Below are 9,603 nucleotides of genomic sequence, written 5' to 3'. Positions count from 1 at the left end.
CACACACACACTGAGTTGCATTTGATTAACATTATGAATATAGGTATAAGTTTCTAAGGTTTCATTTATTGTAATATATACGTTTATAAATACACGTATAACCAGACTGAATAACGTGCAGTAATCGCAATGACATTTTCATTTTTGTGAATATCCATGTATAGCCATAGGCCTATCTATCAACTTTTCTTTAATTACGATGTAAAAAATACTATTCTTTATACAACTACAACATTTACAAATACATAATATTTGTTTACTGACGGTGTGAAATAAACACTTGACTTCGGGGAGACCGGGGGGGGGGGGGGGGGGGTTGAGGACCTCAAGGCACCATATAACGATACAACACATTTCCTTACAACCAACATTGTGCTCTCCATAGCTTACAATAACGAAAGAATCGCCCTCCAAATTTGGATTACATGTACTTTTTTTTTTAATACGAACTATATATTATATCCACATTATTTTAGTCTAGTCCAGTCGGCAGGCAGTCGAATTCTGGGAGGTGTTTCATCGACGTTTGTCAGCGCTGACAACTTGAATCACCATAGTAACAGTCAGTGACCAGAGCATCTCAGCCAATCAAAACCAAGGATTTTGCTGAAATTGTCAGCGCTGACAGTTGTCAGCGCTGACAAACGTTGATGAAACACCCCCCTGGAATTATATTACCTGAGGTGACGTCACTGTCATAACGATTACCGTCCTATCATGGCTGCAGTTGTTACGTGAATGCATTATGACAAATCACTTACAAATACAGTGTATTTACCTAAGCCATTTAGTATAATTGACTCAGCAAAAGAAGAAACTAAACACCTTTTCTACTTTATATTTCTCATAGAATAATTGACTAAAAGTTAATGGATTACATACCATATTGAAGGTAATTTAATTGGCTATCAGCCTAGTAGGTCAATAAAATGGGAAACTTTACGCATGAGTGAACACCTTTGGTTTTCTCTCCCAAGGCACAAAATTAAAAGTTGCAAAAATGACCAAGTTGTCATTCATGCGTAAGTGCTCTTCCATATAATGATAAGAACAGAGGACAAATTTAACGCAAGTAGACACATAAATTATGTTGCAAAAATAAACCTTTGATCTCTGTAAGGGAGACAAATGAAAAATTTTGGGTGAAATCCAAATTCAAATGAAGTGAGAGAAGAAGCAGACTGAGTTTAAACTGTAATAAAACAGTATGTATGTTTGTTGGAAATAGAAAGTCACTGAACAAATGTAATAAATTAAATTTGAATGTAAATGGGAAAAAATTGGAACAGGTAAATCATGTGAAATATTTAGGGGTATCAGTAGATTCGGAATTAAATTGGAATACACAAGTTGAAAGTGTTGGTAAAAAAGTGAGTAAAATGGTGAGCTTCATGGGCAGACTTAGGCATATTATCAATGAACAAAGTATGAATTTAATATACAAGTCTTTCATTTTACCACAGTTTGATTATGCCGACGTTGTTTGGGATTCTGGAAAGCGTAATCATGTAAATATGATTCAAAATCTTCAGAATAGAGCTGGAAGAATAATTTTGAACATAAATCCATATTCTCACACGTCTACCCATCAAGTGCACCAAACTTTCCAATGGGATTATCTTGTCTCTCGACGTAAACAGCATCTACTGCAATTAGTTTACAAGGCATTACATAACATGACATCGTCTTATTTTACCGATAAATTTGAACCCAAAGAAAATTCGTATTCATTGCGGTCTAATTTCAATTTACACCTTAATATTCCAAGAACAAATTATTGTAAGAGAATGGTTTCATACAGAGGTAGTAGGGAGCTCAATTCACTCCCTTTGTCAATAAAAAAAGGCAACCAGTATAGATATTTTCAAGCGATCACTGCAAGAGCACATCTCTTCTTATATTTGATATAACTCAGTACATGACAGATTAATGGGAAATGTATATTTTTCAATTTCTTTCTTTTTCCTTTTCTTTTGTTTTCTTGTGTTTTTTTCTTTCTTCTCATTGTATATAATTTGATTTGCTGTTTAATTGAAGAAACTGTATTACTTTAATCTATACTGGACCCTCCTGTAAAACAGCGGGACCATAATGGTCCTCTTCGCTGAGTGAGGCTATCCAGCCGTATTATTTGTTATGTGTTTTTTATATCACATGATTTGTAATGTTGATTTTTATATTTACGGAAATAAATTACCATACCATACCATAGCAACAAAAATGGAAAAAATTTCAATTTGTTTTCGAATTAGGAAAATTGGAAATAACATAAGGTCTTAGATTTATCTCATGAATCCTGAAATTACTAAATAAAAAGAGTGAAATAAAGAAATTATGTTTATCTAATGATCTTTATGTCATTACTCCCTAAGTCGTTTGAAGTTTAAGCTGACAGAATATATATATTTTCCCCCTTTGTTTTAATTTGAGGTTATAAAGAGATAACGAGAACAAAAACTTGTTTTTTGCTGTTTCATTCATGTCTCTCATTGTGTTAAACTATTTTTTTTTTGTCATTGTTATCTTGTAGGGCATTGCCAAATGAAAGACAACATGTCAAATTTCGCAATTTTTACTTTTGTGCCTTGGAGGGCAAAAATTAATGTGTTCACTCCTGCGTAAAGTTTCCCTTTGTATTAACCTACAAGCTTGATAGCCAATCAAATTACCTTTGATATGGTATATAATACATTGATTTTCATCAAAATCTTCTATGAAAACTAACAACTAAAAAAAGTGCTTACTTTCTTTTTTTTCTTTTTGTACAATATGTTTATGTATCTTCCGTCTAAAATATTGCCAGACCTTTATGACATAATATCAATTAAGTTTTTGGTGTGTCCTTTTTGATTTCATGAATTGCATGACTTCTCGACAGTCTGTGTATCAGCTCTTAACGTTTTCAAATCGCTTTTCCAATGGACAAACCATAGGAAGCTCTGGTCGATCAACCCGCAGCAGCAGGTTATAAGGTCGCCGTGAACTTTTGCAACCTGATGGTTGAAAGCAAAGAGGCTTTTAGGAATGCCTCTGCGTGGGCATCGTGTAGCCAACATGTATCCATTTTCGCTGCCGCTATTTGGGTTTGTGTTTCAATTCCTGGCGGACCGACAGAGAGAAATGAGCTCAGGATTGGATTCCGGCCAGGTCAATTGTTGCTAAACTATTCGTGATTAACCCCTGCTTTTCGTCATCGGCTACATTTTCCCATCGCCCACACATTTACAACTTGCATTTTACCACAAGCCAATTTCTTTCCCCATGCTATCCTGGTAAATGCTTTGCATAATGTTTTACTCTTCATGGTACAGTATTATGATCCCAACTCAAAAAGAATTTCTCGATACTTTTCTGAAGAAAGATGAGAAAGAGAGAATCCAGCCTTGAAGTCCAGGCATTCTCGAGTTAAGGGGGAGGGGGCATAGTCCTGTCTCGGTCTATGACACAAGTTTTGATAGCAAGGTTTTCCTTTTCCATGACTTTATAGAAAATGAAGTACAAAACATTGCATTTCCGTCAGTATTAGGGCACAGGTATGTCAATAGCATTGCGCCAGTTTGAATACCCTTTAATCGAACCTCATCGCGCCTTTTTCACTCTGTCCCCCTCGTCACTTCAGTCTCAAATTCGTGTCGAGGGATATAGGGCAAGATACATGAAAGACGGAAGGCACAATTTTATTGTGAGCTAGAGTCTTTTATGAGCTAGACATACAGTATGAACCATGGTCCTTTCTTTTCATAGCTGTCAAAATGGATTGCGCGTTCTTGTGCATTCTGTCATATTCACGTGCAGAGTTTTTATATTGGCTTCAAACCACATCTTCAGTCTCGGAGAAACGGACGGAACGCACAACGTGCAGAAGCCCATGGACAGTCTTGTCGGATTGTACACTCACAGAAGGTGAAGTGACTGATGTATGGAGCAGGTTGGTCCGACCCCATAGCACTGGAGGGGTCTGCATGCCGTGTAACCCAGTAGTCCGGGCAGAAGAGTTCAGCTGAGCCTGGGTGAGGCAGCTATACCGACTAGCGCGCTAGCAAATACTGACTACCATAAAAGCCTTATTTGCTTACTCCGTATCAGTTACAAGCTCGATTTCAATGAAGATTCTGGACTTGGTCGGACCTCGTCGAATGGATGGAGATACCAGAGCTGTAGAGATGCCTGCTTATTGAATTGTTGCCACCAATATGTGGATCTGTGTGAGATGGAGCGATTGCCCGTAGCTGGATGGATGGCTGCAGAAACTGCCAGGTAAATTCTCGACTCAGCATAACAAGCAGAAAGAGAACTATTCATGAGCAACATTTCAAAACTGCAGATTACTGATTTAAATATTATGCTGATGATGGTTTAGGAAGCAAGTATGAAGAAGGGGAAGTACAGCAAGCATTGTTTCATGTTATCTTGCAGCATAATTTACAATACTACAGTTCCCACGATGAACCAAGTAATGTACTTAAAGAATGAGCCAAACTTCCCTCAGACCAGACTCACACAATGCAAACACGATGTGATACATTAACTTTTTAAACAACAGTTTGATATCGTCACTGTTCGTCAAGCGGAGGTTTTCTTGGAAGTTTTGTTGTATCATATCAATTAAAGGCAGTTAGATGGAAAACGCGTTCGGGGAGTCGTTTGTCTTCAACACACCTGTGTACACGTTATCACATTTAAAGAAGCCGACACCACTTAAGGACTCTTGGAAAGAGTTTAACGAGCTATATCCCTCCAGACTCTGAATAGCTTTTGTTCGTTTAAGGAAAACAGAATAAGAGGACAAAGAAAAGGATTTGGTTGGAAGAGAGATGAAACTGAGCTACGCTGGACACTGTAAAGTGTCAAATATCATCGTAATTCTCGTTGAAACGACGAAAAGAAAGGATCGATGTTCTTAAGAGATTTCTGACTAGGTAGGGTCGGGGAAGTCCAGCCGCAGTCAACAGCGTGGATGCATGACTCCTAGGTAGGTGTAATAATGGTTGACAGAAAATCGCTGTGTTTAATCGTGACTGAGAGAAACAAACTTTCTCAAGTGAGCAATGTTTATTGAAACTGCTGTATTTATTTCGCATCAAAGTCTGTCATAACAAACCAATGTTTCTGACCTGTCAGAGCTTCCAAGTTGAATTAGGAAGCACAAAAGAAAACAAGTTACATTGCTCATTATCATTTGATTACATTGTAATCTAATAGATATGGTTTGAAACGGTATACTGTTATCAATAATTATGTCTAGTTGTCAAACTTTTTAGGATAGGCCTACATAATTCCATCTGCCCTTGCTTTGCTGTTTTATAAATCGAAGCCTAATATACTATAGTCTCCGCTGTGCGCCTACTCACTCTTATTGTACGTCATGCATGTAACCCGAGAAGTGTGGTTATTGGACAGATACGAATCTGCACTTTCCTAAAATATTAATATTTCAAAATTACGTAAAATTTCGCAGGTGCTCCCCTATCTATTTTCCTGCATAACATTATATATCCTAGGGCCCGTAACAGTCGTTTCATGTGATGATCGTGCTTGAAACCAAAGATTCAAGCGGGAGATCGCGTGGAAATCCCCCAATATATATGTGTACATATATATATATATATATATGAGGCATGTAGAGAGGCGAGTAGGAAACAGGTTGAGTGAGAACAATATTGGAAGTGTAATTGGTCAAGATTCTGAAGAGTTGGACTTGAAGCAATTATAACAAGAAACTTATATTCATGTCAGTAAAATATAATAGAGATAATACATCTATTGACTTTCCCTTGGGAGGAGCAGAATATATTAAAGGACAATTCTTTAATCGTGATAAAGTCGAACTATGTTTTATGTTCTCTGGAAGTGTGTTCCATATAATTTGGGAGGGTTTAAATGAAATGAGTTCAGGACTTATATTGTGCGTACCTTTGGTTGTCGTACTAAGTTTCTCTGAAGGGTATCATAGCAGTTATACCAACATATTATGCATGTTCAGAGGAGGGGTCGTGGAAGTCACATGTATGTGTTTTATATATATATATATGAGTTTGTTTGCAAAAACCGATATGTCCATTTTTGAAGATTTTGAAGTACGGTCTCTGTCATAAAGTACAAAATAATACCTTTTAAATGATATATTGGTCACTACATATAAAGGTACATTTTTGAGGTTATGGTCAAGAAAGCAGAAATTTTCTTATTATTGTCTTTATTTTTCGACGTATTATCGCAAATATCTCCATTTGACAAATCTGGACTTATCGGTTTTTGCAAACAAACTCTTCATATATATATATATATATATATATATATATATATATATACATATATGCGTGTATTTCATATGTATATAAAGGGGAAGAGAAACATGTAATGGCTATAGCTCTCTATCTGAAATGATGTTAAAATGCGATCCGGATAGCGAATTGAGAACAAAAACCTTTAAAGGCTAGATTTAACCCCTCTGAAAGCAAAAGAATAAAAATACGCAAGGAAGAGATACAAGGAAAGTGAAAAAGTGTAAGCGAAAATAAGAAGGGGCAGAACTAGTGAGAATGACAGAGTAGAGAGAGGGAGAGAGAAAGGGATAGATACTGTTGACGTATTGCTTTAATCTACAAGGTAAAGTTGACCGAGCTCTTGTCGACTGACGGGCACCAAAGCGCACAACTTTCGAGACTGAGCCGCTCTCTCTTTTTACCAAACCCGGAGGAATTAGTCGCACTGATTGTAGTGTTCCATGGAAAATCGAGAGCGTCCCCTCATGGATAGAAAAGTCAATGACAAGGAAAACAAGAAAGGTGCAAAAGTAAAGAGAGAAACTGAACACTGGAATAATGCAGGCAAAATGTCGACATTCGGAGCTCTATACGAAGTAATTTGAACAGGCCTTCTTGACATGTAAAATGGCCAGCTGGTAATCAAAGTAGGCTTTGACACATTAATCTCTCTCAAACATTTCTGCTTTTGTGCTTGGGCCTCTTTTGTCTAAGTTAAGTCTCTGATGTATAAATAGTGAGAGAACCACGATGTCGGAAAAAAATTCTGGTCTCAATTCAAAAACACCTCTGTATTGCTAGATGTTCACATTCAATGTAACGTTACCATTGTTATGCTTGTGCCGTGTCATTTGTGAATATGCCATTATCAGGATGGCGTGATGTGTTCTCAAAGAGATGCTTGAAGCGTTAACTCAACGAGCATCAACGACCTCATCATCAGACAATAGTTCCCCTACAGTTCCTGTCGTCATCGTGATGTTTCCACGCAGGAATGATAATCTTTTGGCTGATTAAATACATTTCACAACTTCGTATACCTTCATTCATTTCCTATCCGTATTTTCTGTGCCTCGTTCAAAACGACAAAACGTATGTATAGGCCCTTTATTTCATACCTTTGTTCTCAAGTGTTATTGTCCGTACCCATTCGGTCAATTTGATATACGTATCTATCCATAATAAGTGATTCCATGGCCTTGTATGTTCAAGTTGAGGGATTGTAAATGATTCATCATTTCTTGACCATTTCCAAGTTGGCAGTGGTTAATATTACCTTATTCATTATCTACTTTATATTTGACGGCATGCCTCTCTCATTCAATCCAAATTCTGTGATTCTAATGCGATCTAGAACATTCGAGAGCTTTGTACCTCGATGGCTATTGGAACTCTGTAAGAAAAGCAATGAATAAAGTGCCCAGAGAGTATAGGCGACAAGGGATCCAAGCGATGGATCCAAACGATGGAAGATAAGTTCACTCAAGACTGAGGTAGTTCATAAAATGAGCAAAAGAAAGGACGGTAAGATTTGTAAAAAGGCAATTGAAAAGCAATGCCAGTATAGCAGGAAAGCTTAAGGTCAAAACAGGAAGAGGAATTTGGGTCAAATTACAGGGATCCCATACATAAAGGTGCATCAGGACAAAGTGGAAGAAAGATTTCTTTGATCTGTATGTCAAATGATATGATACTTGAGACAAATGCATGCACGTCATTAGTTATGTTATCTAATACGACGCTCATGCCAAACTACATTAATGCAGGTTAAAAAGTCTGATCGCAGTTAATCTGTCTCTCACATCGCGGAAGGTAATTGGAATAGATGGAGCTGAAACAGCACTTAAATATCCTAATAGTATATAGATACAACGGCATCAAACAGCAGCTAAACAGTACAAACTGTAAGACTGCACTACAGGAACAAACGAGCGTTTGTTGTTGTTTTTTTTTTTGAACTTGTATTATACCAGCGTCCGATTGCGAAAATGGAAACTTCTTTTAATTTTTTTTTTTCGCAAGCTTTTTCCTCAGCTGTAAACCTGGCCAACGAATGCACGGGTGATATGGAAATTAACAAAAAAATACTGCAAACGTACCTTCAACCCATTATAACCCACACAACGGAATTGGAAATCTACACTGCAAGGCATGCAGTATATGCAGTATATCCACATCTGAAAGGTCTCGTCTGTTAATCTGCATGTATTCATATTAAAGAATGATTATTTGATATTTGTGCAAGTATAAAATAAGGACATGTTTTGGTCAACTGTCACCAAGGAAGAGAAAATACATTCTGAGTTCCAGGGAGAGAAAGAGAGAGGAAAAAATCTGATGGCATGTCCCCATGAGATTATCAATTGTCGGGTTCTAATGCTCATGGCCAATTGTACACGCAGCAAGTTCATTCTCGAAGTCCCTTAGAAAGCAATGAGTAAATGTTTCATTTCATTCTAAGCTTGAAAAGAATTTAAGTAAACTGCCATGACTGTGGAGAAAGCAGGTTCCATGCCATCCAACCATTTTCTTGCCATACTCGTGTTCTTTTGTTTTTTTTTTACACCACTTGCCTTGTTCGGGTTTTTAGGACCACTGCCCGTAATCAGCACATATTGCAGATATATAATGCTTTATTCTCCTAGGTTATGTAAGTTGAGGTGAATTAATAAAAAATGTAAAATAATGATTTGGCACCATGATTAGGAAATTACGGAGTAATGAAGGTGTAACTTCTTTATCTGACTGTTATCATTTTGATGGATAAGTGTGATTTCAAGAGGCACTTACACGAAGGGTTTGGACTTATTCACAGCAGAGTTCAAGCAAACAAGCAAATCTCAATATATTTGACTTTTAAAAACTGATATGCGACCATCCCACCAAGTATCCCATTAAAAATTTCTTCTCATATATATATATATATATATATATATGTAGGCGCTCATCCAACTCCGGTTCTCTGATAATTCCAAGATTCACTACAAAATGGGGCACACGTGCCTTTGGCCATGCTGCTCCCACCTTATGGAATAACTTACCTTCAGCCGTAAAAAATTGTTCTTCATCAGACTCCTTTAAAAGCAGTCTAAAAACTCACTTGTTTAAAGCCTCAATTTGACTACTCATTACATGTACTTGATATTTGTATGTCCTTTATCTCCTTCACTTTCTCTTCTCTTCCTTCCGCGCCTATAGAGCACTCTGCAGAGAGGATTTGGCGCTATATAAATCATATCAATTATTGTTATTATTATTATTATAGCGACAATAGCTCTTCGAGGAAAAAAAATAACGTAACATTAACAATTTAGTTGATATTCGTTGTCCGTTGATT

Source organism: Diadema antillarum, unplaced genomic scaffold, assembly GCF_040938485.1.
Source record: "Diadema antillarum isolate AM-2024a unplaced genomic scaffold, OU_Dant_1.0 scf00000087, whole genome shotgun sequence".
Classification (NCBI taxonomy): domain Eukaryota; kingdom Metazoa; phylum Echinodermata; class Echinoidea; order Diadematoida; family Diadematidae; genus Diadema; species Diadema antillarum.
Note: the sequence above shows the minus strand (reverse complement) of the source record.